This window comes from Capricornis sumatraensis, chromosome 13 (genome assembly GCF_032405125.1).
Source record: "Capricornis sumatraensis isolate serow.1 chromosome 13, serow.2, whole genome shotgun sequence".
Taxonomy (NCBI): Eukaryota; Metazoa; Chordata; class Mammalia; order Artiodactyla; family Bovidae; genus Capricornis; species Capricornis sumatraensis.
In genome coordinates, this window is record NC_091081.1 from 56,307,344 (window position 1) to 56,327,822 (window position 20,479).

A 20,479-nucleotide genomic window follows, 5' to 3' on the forward strand; every position below is an offset into this window, starting at 1 on the left:
TGAACATAGACTGGCACTTCGTTTCTTACATGATAGTATACATGTTTCAATGCCATTCTCCCAAATCATCCCACCCTCTCCCTCTCCCTCAGAGTCCAAGAGTCCGTTCTATACATCTGTGTCTCTTTTGCTGTCTCTCATCCAGGGTCATCATTACCATCTTTTTAAATTCCGTATATATGTGTCAGTATACTGTATTGGTGTTTTCCTTTCTGGCTTACTTCACTCACTGTTTATAATAGCCAGGACATGGAAACAACCTAGATGTCCATCAGCAGATGAATGGATAAGAAAGCTGTGGTACATATACACAACGGAGTATTACTCAGCCATTAAAAAGAATACATTTGAATTAGTTCTAATGAGATGGATGAAACTGGAGCCAATTATACAGAGTGAAGTAAGCCAGAAGGAAAAACACCAATAAAGAAGTTTTAAAATGTAATATTTGTATTAGTCTTTATGTTTGGATATTTTTAAGCACTCTTTCTCCAGCATAAAGTCATGGAGATACTTATCAACACCTATAAATCTACAATTTTGACTTTTCACATTTAGATCTTTAATCCTTTTCAAATACATTTGTATGCATTGTTTGAAACGGGAATCCAAGTTCACATTCTGTTTAGATTATTCAGTTCTCCCAGGACTATTTCTTGAATCCTTTCGCCACTACTTTGTCATAGCCAATTCCCCTTCTCTGTTTGTCCCTGAACTAATGCCATGCTGTCACGATTTCTCTAAGTATGTAATTACTGTCTTGATATTTAATAGAGCCGGTATCCCTCTACTTATGATTTTACTGTGAATTTTGACTTCTTACTCTTTTCAGAAAAAATGATTAACACAAGCAAAACTTTCAGAAAGGTGTCAGACATTGTGAAAGACTGGTATATTGCTATAATCAGTGTGGGTGCTGGAGAAGTCACTGAACACGGAATCACAAATGATGAGAGATGGGGCAGTATTCACAAACTCTCTGGGATCCAGTTTCCTCATCTTTAAAATGAGTCCATCACTGGTTAGTAAAAATTGCTTTATTGAAGTAAGGCGGGCAGCTAGGAAAACAGTGGAAAAGAGAAGCTGTTTACAGTAAAAGGAGATAATCAATCTGTGGGGGCATCTGTGTGTAGGTAGCTGGATCAGCCTCTGGAAAAGACAGACTTGGCAGGTTGTGTTCAAAGCATCTTTAGAGAAGCACTTTTCCACCAGGATTTAAGTATCTCATCTGCAGCTTACTAAGCAAGCCAGAATGTTTCCCATGGCTAGACCACAGAGTGAGCTACTTAGCTTTGATATGAGACAGAGGTACAGCTGTAAAAACCTTATGATTCTGAAGCCATATTCAGTTGGATATAAATATCTATACCTTCTTATGTTTGTGTAATTGGTCCTTGAGATTTCCTTTCCCTGGAAAATTACCCATATCCCTTCCCCAACTGAAAGATTATGTGTCATATAAGGGTCCAGCAGACTGGAGGACCTTTAAAAGAAAATAAAGAGGAGGCCACTTACACAGACCACCCAGGGAAGGAAGGCATTCTGCCATATATGATGTGGCAGATGGGATTATTAACAGCAAATGTGATCTCCTCTTAAAGTTTCCAGGACAAATTTTACCACATATAGCACTCTTGGCTGTGCTATTCGGTTAAGGACATAAATGTCTTCTTCAGTTTAGAATTACAGACCCAAGACCAATGACAATATTGTTAATATCACCACTTTAACAGCCAGCTCTGTATCTCCTCAGGGTTCCTAATAGTGTGTAGAGAGAAATGAGATAGAACTCTAGGATTTAACCAGCAATGTGTTCTAAGGGCAATTGAAATTAAAACTGAAATCCATGCTTGTCTTTCTTTGAGAGGCTATAACAAGGTGTTGGAATGTTATTAATGAAATAGAGTCTATAAATTGCCTATAAAAATGTTGAGGCTTCACTGACTAATTTTATACTTCCAGCAAACCTAGGAGATAGGCCAATTGTTTTCTCCATTTTACAGGTATGGATAAGGTGCAGAAGAAGAACTTGCCTAAGTAAATGAGTTAATAAGGCAGATAGAATGAAAGCCTAGGGAGCCTTTCTCTTATTCCTTTAATATACCCACCATCCTTGTTTTTACATCATGACATTGGCATAGGGTTTCGAAGCAGCATTCTGATAGAGAATCCAGGCTAGAAGTTTGAATTCACACTTGCCTGTCAGTGTCTTCCTACAGCGAAGCAGTCACCCCAGTGTTTTGGTGCCTTAATTTCACATTCCCATAGTGACCCGAGCTTTATCCCATTATATCGCTAAATATGCTGCATAAGAGTTGTGGGTTTCTTTTCTAGTCTCTTACCACATATTAGAAATTTCAAGGACAAAGACCATCATTTTCTCATCTGGTATCCCCAGAGATTAGCACCATACCTGATATACTTAGGTACTGAACAAATGTTTGCTGAATGGGCAAATGAAGGGAAGTTCCACTTGAAATTTTTAGGTGATTTCCCTGGTGGTCCAGTCATTAAGAATCCACCTTGCAATGCAGGGGATGCTGGCTCAACCCCTGGTCAGGGAACTAGGATCCCACATGCTGTTGAGCAGCTAAGCCCGCTTGCCACAACTAAGGAGTCCATGCGCCACAACGAACGATGCCGCATGATATAACGAAGATCCTGGCATGCTGCAACTAAGACCTGATGCAGCCAAATAAATAAATAAATAAATATGAAAAGAAATAAGTTCTTTTAGAATTATTTATTTTACCAATAGTAAAACTGAGGCAGAAATTAGTAAAGTTGCCAAATACCTACATTCAATATATGGTAAAGTAGGTACAGTACCCCTTGTGTCCAGAATCTACAGGCAGTGTTCTTTTCATTGTGAATGACTTAAAGTGATGAATGTACATAGGAGAAAAAAGAGAACCTGCCTATTGACTGAAAAATTCCAGACATCTCCAGTTACTAGTGACACCAAGAGGAATGTTTCATTTCTGTTTCATCTCTCATAGAAACAAGAGATGCCACTGTTAGTAGCTGACTTGCATCACTGCAGTGACAACTTTCTGTCTTAGCACCTGGATGGAGCAAGCAACACTAGGCGGTGCTCCATTACAGAAGCACAAATGAGGCAATTTGTTAAGCCACTATCCCCTTGCAAGCTAAAATGAGACAAATGAGTTGGTCCATTTGAAGGTTCAGGAAAAGAAAAAATTGCAGTAGAAATAGAAATGAGGCTATGCCAGGTATTTGTGACATATTTAGTTCATTGGCAATAAGCACCATGACACACCATCGTCTGGGAGACCTAGGACATCCAGCCTGTTCCACTAGAGCATGTGTTCATGAGGGTGCCAATAGGCAAGATGGCTTCATTTGGGAGGGCTCTCTCTTCTTCCCTTAAGGTGGCGCCAGTGGTAAAGAAGGAGATAAAAAAAAGACAGGTCTGATTCGTGGGTCAGGAAAATGCCCTAGAGAAGGAAATGGCAACCCACTTCAGTATTCTTGCCTTGAAAATTCCGTGAACAGAGGAGCCTGGCGGGCTGTAGTCCATGGGGTTGCAAAGATTCAGACACACCTGAGCACATGCACACAGAAATTCTCTTAACCTGAGTAACAAGACATGGCCAGTAATGATTTCAAAGGAACTGTAAGGAAATGTTACTGATTTTCAGACTCTGATGCAATGAGCAAGAGATGAAGTCATTACCTACATCTGAGACAGAAGTCTTCGATCTGATGACTGCAAACCCCTCTGTACCCCGTAACACTCATCGTCCTGAGATGATGATACCACCAGCTTGTTACTTTTACTGTCTCTCCCAGCTTATCTGGATGACCTCCTCCCATACCTCCACTTATGAAACCAGTGGTGGTTAATTTTATGTGTCAATTTGAAGGGCAAATGGATGCCCAGAGAGCTGATAAGGCACCATTTCTGGGTATGTCTATGAGGATATCCCAGAAGATATTTGAATCAGTAGATTGAATAAAGAAGATCCACCCTCCCCAATGTGAGCAGGCAGCATTCAATTCATTGAGGACCCAAATAGAACAAAAGGAGGAAGGGAGAATTCTCTCTTTCCTTGAGTTGGGAAATCCATCTCCTCCTGCCCTTGGACATCAGAGCTTCTGGTTCTTGGGGTTTCCTACTGGCAGTGAATTACATCACTAGCTCTCCTGGTTCTCCAGCTTTCAGATAGCAGATCATGGCATATCTTTGCCTCCATAATCATGTGAGCCAATATCCATAATAAATTCTATCCATATATCCTATTAGTTCTGTTTCTCTAGCAAACTCTAATATAAAACCTACCTCTTAAAAATATTGAGACTTCGGCCCTCATTCTACATTCAGTGTTGACCTATATCACCACTTCAGCCAGACTCATGACAGTGCCCTTAACCTCTGCCTTTGGCAATTTTGCTGCATTATCACTAAGGACTCCTAAACCGGGATCCAAGTTGATGAATCTTCTTTGGTACTATGCTGGAGCAGGGGTGGAAGCCCTGGACTCTCAGCTTCTGGAGGCCCCTCGAAGTCCCTATTGAGGGTGTGCTGCTGGTGATGTGATACAGGGAGCGTCTTGTCAGGAGAAATGACATTGTGTGTTATTACACATTCCTTTTCATTTCTCTTGTACCAATATTCCAAAGAACATGCACAATCACTCTAAACAGGACAGACTTCTGGCTCTCCTGAGTCTGGTCTCCCCGGTGATGCCTTAGATTCACCAAGGAACAGGGGACGGGGACAGCCAGTGCTGAGGAACACCGACCTGTCTTTCTGCCTTTGGCTACTAGTTGTTCTAGAAAAGACATTTCTGCACACACAAAAGCAAACAATCATGTCCCCATTCTCTCTTTTTATTCATTCTGCACTGAGGAAATCCTCTGGAGAAGGATGCTGGTAAAGACCCACTAGCTCCCCCAGACAGATGATTCCAGAACAGAGCACAGGACTGCCAGGAGGGAGGTCCAGTCTCCATGCTGTGGCTTGGACTCTAATTGAGACCGTAAAACCATTACTAAATGAAAGGTTTCCTTTTGTCTCTTCTTTTATAAAATAAGGAAAATAAAATTCACCCTATCAGCAGACGAGCAAACTGAGGATAAAATGAATCATATATTTGACCCAACTTTGAGACCGCAAAAAGCACATTGGATCAGGTCATTATTAGGATAATAATGGTTCCTGCAGTAAGGTTAAAAAAATCCTTCTCTTCCTGAAAACCAAAATGAGTTGTGAAACTTCACAGAGTGATTATAACTTTTGACATTTGTAAAGAGTTTAACAGAGCACTTTCACGTATATCATACCATTTAATCTTCATATTGACATTAAAATATACATGATTATTTTTCCCTTTAAAAAAATGAAGAAACTGTATTCCAAAGAGGTTAATCTGATTTAGAAAGCACAGCTGGTTACAAGTGGACATTAACTTTGCCCTTCTGATTCTAATTTTCTTTTATAATTCTACTGTTTCAAGAAAAGGTTGGCATAAAAAGTGATATTAAAAACCTTACATGTAGTACTTTGTTATTTGTGCAAGACAAAATGCCCTGTGGGTATATAATATTCTCAGATTCCTTTCATAAATCCAACTTATCCTTGAAAATTGTTAAAATATTTCATTCAGATTCATGTATGCATTATGCTGATTAATGTTTCCTGCAGGGGTTATTAACTACTATAAAAAAATCTTTACCATTCTTCTACTTAAATAGACTTCTTCATTATAGAAACAAAAACAATATATAGAACTAGATGGTAGCTTTAGTAATTACAACTAAAACACATGTAAAGACATAGATGAAATAAATTATATCCAAATGGTTTCATTTTTCAGACAACTTGTATGGAATATTAGTAAACTTTTAGTAATAGGGTTGCTTGATGATGATTCTTAAATACAAGCTTATTAAAAGATTTTATTATTGATGAATACAAATACAGTGTGCATACATTACAAAAATAGCTTACAAGGGTATTTTTCAAATAAGTGCAAGTTTTATTAAGAAAACACATTTAGTTTTTAAATTAATAAGACCTGAGTTGCAGAATTTGTTTTGCTCACCACTTTAAAAGAGTGATTATTCATCCATTCTCTGCTCCCAGGAAAGAGTCAAATACATGTGAAAATTAAATGGAACATGGCAGGTGGACATTTCTGAAGTCCAGAAGCAGAAATAGCAAGCTAAATAATATTCACAGAAGGCCCTCTATGTGACAGGAAGGCTGTTCTAGTGCGATCTACCTGATAGGGTCAATATCTCACTGCTCGTTGTAACCCTGAGTGGTCGCAAATTAGTTAGCCGGATCAGCCTTAAGTGAATCTCAGCCTCCTGGCCTTCTCATTCTAGCAACTCATCCTTGAGTTTAGAAAAGAATACAGCAGAGAGACGAAGGCAACACCCCTCTCTGCCATTTGCTGAAACAAGAGAACTGAGAATGATGTTCCAAAATAGGACTTTAAATCTTGCCCTTTTATTTCTTGAAGCAGAGCATGCCTTGTATGAATGTTCGGTTAGGATGAGAGTACATGGAAAGGCAAAGGGGAGTCAGTATCTGGTTTCTAATTCTAGCTTTTGTACAAAATATACGGCCTGAAGCTAATCTCCAAAATCCAGAAACCTCAAGAGATTTGGAAAATACATGACTTGTGAGTTAATGGATCAAACTCAATCATCTCTGCCTCATTCCAGTGCTAATATTCTATTAGTATGCATGCATAAAGCATTTTATCTAGAATACTTATCTTTAATGTAATATTTTTAATTTAAGATGCTATAACTGACTTCAGACTCACCATGCAATTATCAAGCCTCTTTGTGCACTTGTTCCCAAGCCTGGGTGACCACTATCATCTGAAAAAAATGAAAGTGAAAGTTGGTCAGTCATGTCCAATTCTTTGCCACCCCATGGAATTCTCCAGGCCAAAATACTGGAGTGGGTAGCCTTTCCCTTCTCCAGGGGATCTTCCCAACCCAGGGATTGAACCCAGGTCAACCGAATTGCAGGCAGATTCTTTACCAGCTGAGCCACAAGGAAAGCCCAGTATCATCTGAGGAACTATTTAAAAGTGTAAGGAGACTTCCCTGATGGTACAGTGGCAAAGAATCCTCCCGTCAATGCAGAGGACTTGGTTCTGATCCCTGGTCTGGGAGTTAAGATCCCACATACCTCAAAGCAACAGTGCATCACAACTACCGAGCCCCTGCTCTAGAGTCCCCGTGCTGCAGATACTGAAGCCCTTGTGCCCTAGAGCCCTGCTCTAGAGCAAGAGAATTCACCACAATGAGAAGCCCGAGCACCACAACTAAAGAGTAGCCCCCACTCACTTAACTAGAGAAAGCCCGCATGCAGCAATGAAGACCCAGTGCAGTCAAAAAAAAAAAAGTAGGTTCCAAGCCTCACCCACAGCCTGCCCTGCACAGTTCAAGGCAGTGGGCCCCAGAATCTACCCAATCACCAGTTCTACTTGTGATTTTAATGACCTGCCAGGTTGGGCAGTGTGCTTTATCATTGCTTCTACAATGATCCCATTTCAACATACAACTCTAACAGAAACTCAGAATAGGTATCAAAAGACAAAAACTGAGTTTTCTAAAGAAGACAATTTACATTTTGCAGACAAAAGGAACAATAACGCTGGATCTCTGAGGGTCAGATTATTTAACCGTCTCATCAACCTTCCTGCTAATGCAGGAGACACAATTTCGATCCTTGGGTTGGGAAGATTCCCCTGGAGAAGGAAATGGCAACCCACTCCAGTATTCTAGCTTGGATAATTCCATTGACAGAGGAGCCTGACTGGCTACAGTCCATGGGGTCGCAAGAGTTGGACATGATTTAGGGAGTAAACAGCAACAGCAAATCAAAAGACAAGGAGCAAGTGAGTAGCAGAGGTAGGGCAGGAGCCAAGTTCTTCTGACTTCAAATCCAGTGCCAAATTCACTTCATTCCAAACATTCTCATGTCAATTCACACAGCAATTATTTAATCAAGCACCTGCTATGTCAAAAACCCCATGCTATCACATACAGCAGTAACTACCATGTGTCCGGGAGGGGCAAATTTCCTCTTAGCCCTCTTGAGTTCTTTTGTCTGGTCTAATACTAAATTAGACCACTTAATTCCTCTATTGTAAGAAATGGTTCTTGTTTTCCTGGTTAGAACAGGTATTTATATTGGTATTTCCTTTTTTTCCTTTGCTCTTCATACCCCAGGGGAAATAGGCTGAGTCTGATACAGTTACCCAGCTAGACAGAGGCAAAGGTGATGCTTTTACTAAAGGCTGTTGTCTTATCATCACATTGTAGTCAATCAGAAGAACTGCACAGCAGCTTAGAGAAAGATGGTTCTCTACACCTGCCTGCCCCCGTCTATATAATTTTACCCTCAGGAAGTATAATTTTATTTTACCTTTGAAGGATTAAGTTATGGTAGGAAAGCTTACAAACAAGTTATTTTTATCTCTAGCAAGTAAAACACAGCTTCTGTCTCTGTTCTTCTGAAGTAGAGTAGCAAGGAAACAAGGGGAGGGTACTGCTCACTGCCTTGTCAGTCTGCTGAGAGACCAGAAGCTTCTGTTTCACAGGGAAGCAGTGATTACACTTATGGGAATGGCAGAGGTCACCCAGACACAGGTGGGGAGCTCTGGTCATCAGTCATGAGTACACATTTCTGGATACCACCCATCTGGCCAATGAAATGACCCCCACGGTGTGTAATCCATTAGGTGTGCAGCTTTTGCTATAGTAATAAACCATCAGGACTCTTTTTTTTTTTTCCTCTAAATATGTTTTTTGAAAACAGGGCTTCCCTGGTAGGTCAGTTGGTAAAGAATCCACCTGCAATGCAGGAGACCCCGGTTCGATTTCTGGGTCAGGAAGATCCCTTGGAGAAGGGATAGGCTACCCACTCTGGTATTCTTGGGTTTTCCTGGTGGCTCAGATGGTAAAGAATCTGCCTGCAATGTGGGAGACCTGGGTTTGATCCCTGGGTTGGGAAGATCCCTTGGAGGAGGGCTTGGCAATCCACTGTAGTATTCTTGCCTGGAAGATCCACATGGATAGAGGAGTCTGGCAACCTACAGTCCATGGGGTCGCAAAGAGTCAGACACAGTGAGGGCTAAGCACGTGCATTCTATACTGGAAAGAAAAGACAAAAGTTTGTAAGAAATATGGTCAGATATTCAACTGTATTACCAGCATATGTGTGTCTGAAAACATTCCCAAACACAGGTGAAGGACATGTGTCAATCAGTTCAAACAAGATTTAGTGGTTGTGAATTCCACCCACTTCAAGCCAAAATAATATCCTAAAGAGGCATATTTCAGATCAGTCTACTTCTTATTCATGTTTAATTTTCTTGCAAACATAGAAGAGTTCATGCTAAGCTAAAAGCCACCAGCTTAAATCTAATAGTTTCTAAAAACAAGAGGTCTAGGTGTCCAAGTTCACAATAACCTGCCTCCAGTTTTATTTCAGTTAGAAGCTGCATGGAACAGCTCAAACTCAGGAGAGTACAACAAGAAATTGCTTTATTTGTTTTCCTGAGTATAGCTCCCGAAGGAGCTTTGGGGTAGGCTCCTTTCTTGCCCCTTAAAGAAATTTCATGAAGAGACCATAGCTCTCCTGACATCTTCAGTTATAAAAAGCTTGGTCTGGTTCAGTCAGGTAAAACTTCAGTCCAATTTAACGCTCAGCGCCTCTGCTCCCAGGGTCAGCCAGGCCTCCACCCGAGGACCTGGAGTTGGGAGCGTGTGGTCTGCTCCCCTGCTTCTGCTTCTAGCACCTCTAGGTTTGAGGCGGACAAAGAGGGCAGTGTCATCCTTACCCTTACATGGCTGTGGACAGGGCTTCCTACTGCAGAGTTCCCTGACCGGAGATCTACTCTTGCCTCTGCCTGCCCCTGGGCTCTTGATGCGATATTTCTTCACCTGATGACCCATGAGTGCTAGGGTTTTAAGTGTGATTCAAACATAAAAAGAACAGGTCCATCAACATTCTGTTGGCTTTATGATTCAGGAGCCTTTATGATGCCTTCTCTTCTTTGGGGTAATACGGTATATCCTAATCAATTAAAAGTAACATAAATGACTGTAGCCTTTATACTTGAAGCACAGCTTGCCCAAAAATAGAGTCCTTGGGAAGACTCCAAAGATAGAATTTCTACACTTTGTAGGACTGGCTGCGTGGGCCCTGGCAGTAAATGCACCTGTGGAGAAATCTGTGGCTAGCTGATTTTCTTTTTCCTCTTGAGAAAAGACTTGGTCAATTTACATTTGGTCAACCAAGACTTTTTGTTTGCTTGTTTGAAGTCCAGTTACTTTACTAAGGTAAGTTTTTGTGTTGACTGATCTGGGCCAGCTTTTCCTGGAACACAGCATATCATTTCAATCTACAGTTTTTTATCTTTCATTTTGAGAAAATTCTTGAATTTTATCTTATTGTATCCCATTATTTTGTTCTATTTTCTTTAAAGATGCCCAATATGTGCGTGTTGGATGTTCTTTGTCTTTTTTCTATATCTACCATGGGATTGGATAAAGATACTTTCCCCTTGCTGGCTGCTGCTGACTGCTAATTTTATATACTTGTTCAATTGGAAGTTATTTGTTAGGTTGTATCTGATAAGCAGGATGTACACCATAATACTGCAACAGAATTGGGACTCAGTTTTCCGGTAATGTGTTCTGTCACCAGAAAGAGCACCTGTCAATCACTGCTCTAATCACTAGAAAGGAGACTTCATGAAAAGTGGGCTCATATCTTGTTGGTTTCTGAAGTTCTGAGTCACTCTTTCCATATCTCTCAGTAAAGCAAAACGATCCAACAAGAGTACAGTTTCGTTGGAAGTATTGGTTGATACATGCCTGCTATGTTGCTTTAGTCATGTCTGACTCTTTGCAACAATATGGACTGTATATCCCCACTCTCCTCTGTCCATGGGGGTTCTCCAGGCAAGAATACTGCCGTGGGTTGCCATGCCCTTCTCCAAGGATCTTTCTGACCCGAGGATGGAACCTATGTCTCTTACATCTCCTGCATTGGCAGGTGGGTTCCTTACCACAAGAGCCATCTGGGAAGCCCATTAGTTGATGAGTACTAGATTATTTTTATATTTAATTCACACTAGATGCAGTGCAAAAAAGATATCTGGACCTCTGTTTTCCTTTTTCTAACTCTTGGAACTTGAGTTTTTATCACCTGTAAAATGGGTCAATAAAATGTGTCTTGCAGGATTCTTATAAAGATTAACAATAAGATACGTAACCTTCATCCATGGTTTGTGGCATACTGTAGACACTTGACAGCTGAATAGATCTTCATATTATCTTATCTCTACTTCACTCTTTATTATTTAAAGATGAGTAATCTCGACAGAAAGCAAAAATTACTTTTGAAAGTTTAGCACATCCCACAGTGGACTGAGTTGTAGAAAGACAGTTTAAAACAAAATCTCTTATTTGATTCCAGCTTCAATTTTAAAAAGCCAAATTTTAGTATACCTGGTTTTCTAATTCTAAACAAAGTTTTTAAAAAACAGTGTAGTAAAAAGATCGTATTTATTTGTATTAGTGTGACAGTAAACTATTAACTAATCTGTTCAAGAAAGATGATTCGAAAATAGTTTGAAAAATTACTTAAATGTTCAGCAGTAAGATTCAAGAAGATCAAGCATGGATTTTGCAGTCAGAAATTTCAGGTGTGTATTAGAAACCCATTGTTTACAAGCTATGTGATTTGGGGTTAAGATACATAATTTTTTTTGAACTTTACATTCTCATTTGTAAAATGAAATTAGTTTATATCATAAGATGATAGGATTAAATGAAATAAAAGAACTGAAAGGGCTGAACAATTTTAATTATTGTTTGCTGTGCGTCCTGAAGTATTCATATTGCAAAATAACTCTGTGGCTAAATATTCACATTTTTTAGTCTAAATTCCTATAGTTTCCATATTCATTGAGGTCAGGGTGGGAGCGACTCAGCAAAGTAATATTTACCTTCATCTATTTTTCATCTTATACATCATGAGAAACGCTGGGCTGGAAGAAGCACAAGCTGGAATCAAGATTGCCAGGAGAAGTAGCAATCACCTCAGATATGCAGATGACACCACCCTTATGGCAGAAAGTGAAGAGGAACTAAAAAGCCTCTTGATGAAAGTGAAAGAGGAGAGTGAAAAAGTTGGCTAAAAGCTCAACATTCAGAAAATGAAGATCATGGCATCTGGTCATCTATTCATGGCAAATAGATGGGGAAACAGTAGAAACAGTGTCAGACTTTATTTTGGGGGGCTCCAAAATCACTGCAGATGGTGACTGCAGCCATGAAATTAAAAGACGCTTACTCCTTGGAAGAAAAGTTATGACCAACCTAGATAGCATATTCAAAAGCAGAGACATTACTTTGCCAACAAAGGCCTGTCTAGTCAAGGCTATGGTTTTTCCAGTGGTCATGTGGATGTGAGAGATGGACTGTGAAGAAAGCTGAGTGCCGAAGAATTTATGCTTTTGAACTGTGGTGTTGGAGAAGACTCTTGAGAGTCCCTTGGACTGCAAGGAGATCCAGCCAGTCCATTCTGAAGGAGATCAGCCCTAAGATTTCTTTGGAAGGACTGATGCTAAAGCTGAAACTCCAGTAGTTTGGCCACCTCATGCAGAGTTGACTCATTGGAAAAGACTCTGATGCTGGGGGGGATTGGGGGCAGGAGGAGAAGGGGACGACAGAGGATGAGATGGCTGAATGGCATCACTGACTCGATGGACGTGAATCTGAGTGAAGTCTGGGAGTTGGTGATGGACAGGGAGGCCTGCTGTGCTGCGATTCATGGGGTCGCAAAGAGTCAGACACGACTGAGTGACTGAACTGAACTGAACTGATGTTTCATCTAGGAACCTGGGAGCTAAAAAGGAGTCAAAGATGTCCTATATCAGCACACCTGTCAATAATGTACTTGAATTTGGTTAATATTCCTTTTGCACAAAGAATTTCAGCATCTGACCGGACCAATATCCTCAAATTGATTCAGCTGACATGAAGACTTAATAAGGAAATAAGGGGAAGAGAACTGGGAACAAGATTCTTTCTCTGTGCCATTTTTGAGAGGGAACAGTCAATTAAATCCTTACTGTTACAGCTGGGGAAAAGTCTTTACAAACTTAACATTTCTGAAGCTTTCTAGCAGCTATTCAAATGTAGTTCCTGCATTTGGTCTATTGTCTCTCACCCAGAAACACTCTGTCTAAAATGCTTTTCTTTTATAATTTCTATGGGCGTGAAATTCTTAAAAGCTGCAAAACCATTGTCTCGCTAGGATTCCAGGTATGGTACCCTATTGTTATATTCTCCTAATATATTAGGAAGATAGAGTCATAGAAAGGCTTCAGCAAGCAGTTTGTATTTTCTCTATGTCACACTCAGGGGACGTGTAAACTCAATCATGCCACCATTTTTCCTGGCACATCCATGACTTTTACGCACAGCACACAGCCATCCCTCTGTGAGATAACTCCAGTCAAGACAAGCTCCATGTTATTCTTGATGAAGACATCTTTAAACTAAAGCAGTTTATTCTTCTTAAGGCTATCAGCATCTTTCAGGGTTGCTACGTGCTTATTTGCTAAGTCACTTCAGTACTGTCTGACTCTTTGTGACCCTAAGGACCCGAGCCCTCCAGACTCCTCTGTCTCTGGGGATTCTCTAGGCAAGAATACTGGAGTGGGTTGCCATGCCCTCCTCCAGGGGATCTTCCTGATCCAGGGATTGAATCTGGATCTCTTATGTCTCTCCTGTATTGGCAGGTGGGTTCTTTACCACTAGCACCACCTGGGAAGCCCCCAGGCTTGCTGTATTTTGTTAATATTTTAAAGGCAACCTTTTTGAGTGTTTACAGCTCACATTGGAAAGGAAAATCTATGGCCTTGAAATTACTGTCCTGAGGACAATATTTAGAATGTCAAATATTTCCTGATTTTCAAGTCTGGGCTAGATTGTCATGATTAAATGCTTTACTCATAAGCTCCTGTTTCCTATTGTTTACACTTCAGTTTATGGTATTGTAACAGTGCTTAGCAAAGGTTTGTCTAATGGAGCCAAGATAAAAGTTGGCAACAGCACAAGAAAAATGCCATCTGCAAAATGGAACTGCACCCAGCTAAGAAGTGTTTGCTCTTTATTCAGGGATCAAGAAAAATCTCTCCTCAAACCCCTTTCTCACCATAATTCTTTGACTGGTACTTTTATAAGTTGAACTTAGCATTTGGGTTAAGCATTTGTTTACAAGAGTATGATAGAATTATGAGATAAAAGGCATCTGGAGCAAATAAAAGTAGAGAATATAGAAAGTTATTATTTTTTGTATAAGCAAATGGATTATTTGCTATAAATCCGAAGGATCCCCTCAGACGGCTTGTAATAATAAGATGCTGAAAGTTTGCACAACCATCACATAGTTTATCCAACTGGTTACTTTGCAAACACAAGGAGTTGACTTGACAAATGTGTTTGCACAATTAATAACCAGAGTATCTGTAAAAACAAAGGCCAATGCCCATAATAAGCCACTGTATTAGCCCATGTGAATAGATGGTGCAGATTTATGAAAAAAAAAAAAACAACAACCAGATGTAGGCACTACTTGGACTAATCAAATAGGGCTTACTTAACAGAGACCACTGAAGAAGTAAGAATAAACAAGACACACAGTGGCAGGACCACCATGGACGGCTGCCCAGGCTGTGCACTGCCCAACTCTAGAGGTACCGCAGTGATGCTCTGTGACTAGGACCTTCTGCAGCTTGGCACCCTGTTGGACAGAGAGAAGTGCATTATCCTGAACAGATACCGTCTCTGGACTCACCCCCGGGATGGGTTTTCAAGGTTACAGATGATAATGTTTTTAAGAGTGGCTTTCTAGGATCATCATTGGTCCTCTCTAGTCCCAGTTTTACATGTATCAGTCTGGCATGTTTCTAGCCACAGGCCAGCAAGATACATTCCAGAGACCACCACATCCTAGCTAGGTACACCTTATCTATCTCAGTGTTATGTAATGCACAACTCACAGCTTGCTCAGGCATAAACAAAAGCCACATTCATCATCCTCCCTCTCCCTAGGCTGGTACATCCTGGCCTGGGAACATTTTTAGTGCTGCAGATTGGGTCATGTCACTAACAAAGTCTTTAATCTAGCTGAGTTTATTCTGAAAGCTGAAAAGCTAAGCACATAAACTAACAGGAGATACAAAGAGCAAATGGGGCCATTTTTTTCTCACACTGGCCCTAAAATATAAAGTCCCAGAGGAAGACAGTTGTGGGGAAGGCTTCATGTTGAAATGATGCTATACTCCTTCTCATCAGCCAATGAAAGTGATTAGCTTTAGTCAGTCTGTGCCAGAAGGTAAGCCTTGGGCAGTGGAAACTGTATGGGTTTTAGAGGCTTCCCTGGTGGCTCATATGGTAAAGTGTCTGTCTACAATGCGGGAGACCCAGGTTCAGTCCCCGGGTCAAGGAAGATCCCCTGGAGAAGGAAATGGCAACCCACTCCAATACTCTAGCCTGGAAAACTCTATGGTCTGAGGAACCTGTTAGGTTACAGTCCATGGGATCGAAAAGAGTTGGACACAACTGAGCAACTTCACTAGAGTCTTACAGAAATGAGTTTAGGTCCTGATTTTACAAACTTATTCCCTGCCTTACTTGAGGTCAGGGGCTTGACCCCTCTGAGGATCAGTTTTTTCTGCCTTTGATACTTTAATAATACTCCCAGGAAGAGTAGTAGGATTAATGAGATGTGTATAAATCTGAGCTTGGTACGGTTCCTAGCATCTGGTAGGTGACCAATAAATAGTGTCTATTATTTTTATTATATGAAAAAATCATAAATCATGAGAACAGTTACACTAAGTGAATAACTCTATGTATATGTATGCAGTTAAAACATTATACCTTTATACCGAGTTTGAAAAATTAATCTCAACTACACAAGTTAATAGAATACTTTCTCTTTCTAAAAAACTAGAATACTGCATATTAAATCATCACTTTTATCACTCTCTAGTAGCCCCTATTAATTCTGTTATCCTCCTCTCCTCCTAAGAAGCAATCAGTAACATAAGATTTTTAAAAGAATTTTAAAAATATATTATTGAAGTATAGCTGATGTACAACACTATATAAGTTATAGGTACGTAATATATCAATTCATAATTTTAAAGGTTATACTTCATTTACAATTATTATAAAGCGTTGGCTATATTGTCCATGGTTGTACAATATATCCCTGTAGCTTATTTTCTACCTAATAGTTTGTATCTCTTAATCCTCTACCCCTGTCCTGTTCCTCCCACTTCCTTTTCCCCAACTGGTAACCAAGAGTTTGTTCTCTATGTCTGTGAGTCTGCTTTCTTGTAATAGTAGCTAGCCTGTTTTACATAGTATATCGTGAGATTTTGATATTTAAACATAAATGTGTGTAAAACTATATGATTTTAAAATTTTATATCAATCATCAAATGCTATGATACTGCATGTACCATCCTAGAAGTGTTTCCCGCTCAGCATTTGTTTTAGACCAAGACACTTGGTCGTACTTAAATCTGGTACACATTCTTTCTAACTCTTGTATGGGGGCACTCCAATTTGTGAACACATCACATTTTACTTACCCATTCCTGATTCATACACTTGATTGCTTCCGATTTTTCTCTGTTAAGAAAAGGTGTTATGAACAAACCTAGCACAGGTGTAACATTTTGTCAAGGGTATATGCCAGAATTAAAACTCCAATGTATAAATTTTTTATATTTTACTGGAGGTTGGAAAATTCCTTACACGCATTTACATTCACACCTACAATGTATAAGTGCTCCTGTTTTCAAGTCCTTGCCAACCTATGAGGTTTTCAGTTTGATTATTTCTTTGCTATGCAGACACTTTTTAATTTGGTGTAGTTCTTGTCTATTTTTTTCTTTTGTGCCTTTGCCTTTGATTTCAAATTCAAAAACTCATTGCCAAGATCTTACTAAATTTAATATTATCTGTTTAAATTTTGCCAGACTGGTTAGTGAAATATGTGATTTTTAACCTTTCTCTATATTCTAGATATGAACCCTTTGTTATATAAGCTGTAAATATATTCTAGTCTGTCACTTATTTCTTAACTCTTTAATAAAGTCTTTATGTGATATATTTTATAATCAAAGGTAGATATATCTGCAAATGTTTCTAAACTGTTTTTACTTTCTGTGACTTAAATACTTTTTTACTTGCCAATTATAAATATTTACTTACCACATTCTAAATATTCTTTAAGTAGCTTTAAGTTTGCTTTCTTTAGATCTATAATACAGTTGTGTTGGCTTTTTGTAGAGATGTAGTTATTTTTTCTTTTTAATTTATTTTTAATTGAAGGATAACTGCTTTACAATGTTGTGTTGGTTTCTGCCATACATCAGCTTGAATCAGCCATAGGTATACATATGTCCCTTCCCACTTGAACCTCCCTTCCACCTCCCACCCTAACTGGAAAAGGTCAGTTTTCATTCCAATTCCAAAGAAAGGCAATGCCAAAGAATGTTCAAACCACCGCACAATTGCACTCATCTCCCATGCTAGTAAAAGGTAGTTTGTTTCCTCCTGCCACTTAAGAGAGATAAATGTCTGACACTTGCAGGCTATTTCCTCCACTTGGAGACCCCTGGCCTTCCTGCCTGTTACCCTCTCACTAGTAAACTAATGATCAAAATTCTCCAAGCCAGACTTCAGCAATACGTGAACCGTGAACTCCCTGAGTTCAAGCTGGTTTTAGAAAAGGCAGAGGAACCAGAGATCAAATTGCCAACATCCACTGGATCATCGAAAAAGCAAGAGAGTTCCAGAAAAACATCTATTTCTGCTTTATTGACTATGCCAAAGCCTTTGATTGTGTGGATCACAATCAACTGTGGAAAATTCTGAAAAAGATGGGAATACCAGACCACCTGACCTGCCTCTTGAGAAATCTGTATGCAGGTCAGGAAGGAACAGTTAGAACTGGACATGGAACAACACACTGGTTCCAAATAGGAAAAGGAGTATGTCAAGGCTGTACATTGTCACCCTGCTTATTTAACTTCTATGCAGAGTGCATCATGAGAAATGCTGGGCTGGAAGAAGCACAAGCTGGAATCAAGATTGGCGGGAGAAATATCAATCACCTCAGATATGCAGATGACACCACCCTTATGGCAGAAAGTGAAGAGGAGCCAAAAAGCCTCTTGATGAAAGTGAAAGAGGAGAGTGAAAAAGTTGGCTAAAAGCTCAACATTAAGAAAACGAAGATCATTGCATCTGGTCCCATCACTTCATGGGAAATAGATGGGGAAACAGTGGAAATAGTGTCAGACTTTATTTTCTTGGGCTCCAAAATCACTGCAGATGGTGACTGCAGCCATGAAATTAAAAGACGCTTACTCCTTGGAAGAAAAGTTATGACCAACCTAGATAGTATATTCAAAAGCAGAGACATTACTTTGCCGACTGAGGTCCGTCTAGTCAAGGCTATGATTTTTCCTGTGGTCATATATGGATGTGAGAGTTGGACTGTGAAGAAGGCTGAGCACCAAAGAATTGATGCGTTTGAACTGTGATGTTGGAGAAGACTCTTGAGAGTCCCCTGGACTGCAAGGAGTTCCAACCAGTCCATTCTGAAGGAGATCAACCCTGGGATTTCTTTGGAAGGAATGATGCTAAAGCTGAAGCTCCAGTACTTTGGCCACCTGATGCGAAGAGTTGACTCATTGGAAAAGACTCTGATGCTGGGGGGGATTGGGGGCAGGAGGAGAAGGGGATGACAGAGGATGAGATTGCTGGATGGCATCACAGACTCGATGGATGTGAGTCTGAGTGAACTCGGTGAGATGGTGATGGACAGGGAGGCCTGGCGTGCTGCAATTCACAGGGTCGCAAAGAGTCGGACACAACTGGGTGACTGAACTGAACTGAATTGAAACCAGTTGTCATGAAACTGTTGAGTAGTTCATCCTTCCTTCCATCCCACCCTCATATGCCAAGTCCCTGTATGGCTTTGAATCCATTTGTGGGCTCTCTGTTTGGTCCATTAATCTATTTGTTTATTCCTACACCACAACCATGAGGTCTGATAGGGCACGCCCAGCTCATTGCAGTTTTTCAGAATTGTTTTGAGTATGTTTGCATATTTAGTATTCCATGAATTTTACATTCAGTTTGTCAACTTCTCTGAAGAGTGGTTGGGGTATTGATTGTCACTGCACTTCCTTTATGTATTAATTTGAGAAAGAGCAACATCTTTGTAATAATGTGCAAAGATGACCTTTCAATGACCACAATATCTCACCATTTATTGGCATCTTATTTTATGTCCTTCAATAACATTTTTTGATTTTCCATATAAACATATTCTACTCTTTGTTATATTTCTCTCTTGTTACTTCATTGTCTTTATCGCTGTCATAATTGGCATTTTTAAAATGGTAATGGCTTATGTATATGAGAGCCATTGGTTTTGGTTTGTTGATATGATATCAGACTTACTTTCAGACTAGCTCATGTACTTCCAATAGTTTACCATTCATTAATATGTGTTTTTCAGGTGAATAGCTATATTTGTAAATAATTGCATTTTTCTAATCATTATACCTTTTACTTCTTATTTTTGACTTGTTTCCTTACTCTAGTACAACTGGAATATTAGCCAATGACAGCCAATGTTCTTGTTTTATTCCTGGTTTTACTTGCAATTCTGTGAATGTTTCACTGTTAAGTGTAATCTTTACTAGATATTTCCAGTAAACAACTTCCATCAGACTGAGAAAATTTTCTTTTATATCTAGTTAGATATTAGTTATGTGTGTGTGTTTTAACCATGAATGGTCACTGAAGTTTGAATTTCTATAGTTCTTTCTTTTACCTGCTTGTAATTTGTTTCTCGGGTGGAATACTTTCTTTACTTTTTCTGGTGATAGCATTATGTTCATTTTATATATCCTGGTCTTAATGCTTCATTAGCTCTGCTTTATCAGACCAAGTTCTATGTTTTGAGTGGATTTCCTTGGTCTCTCATTCTTAACTTGGAGCTTTTTTCTGTGGACGGTCAGCTGTCTCTGTACACAAAGCTTTTTTGTATACAAAGTATGTACATATACAAAGTGTGTGCTCAGTCATTTCAGTTGTGTCCAACTCTTTGCAACCCCTTAGACTGTAGCCCACCAGGCTCTTCTATCTATGGAATTTTCCAGGCAAGAATACTGGGTGGGTTGCCATTTCCTTCTCCAGGGGATCTTCTTGACCCAGGGATCGAACCTGTGTCTCTTGTCTCTCCTGCATTGGCAGGTGAGTTATTTACCACTGTGCCACCTATCTGCAGGGAAAAGAAAAGGTGATATGAAAATTGGGCTCCATAAGGCTTTAAGCAAATGCCGGAAAGGGCAGGATTCCCTGGTGGGACATCTTG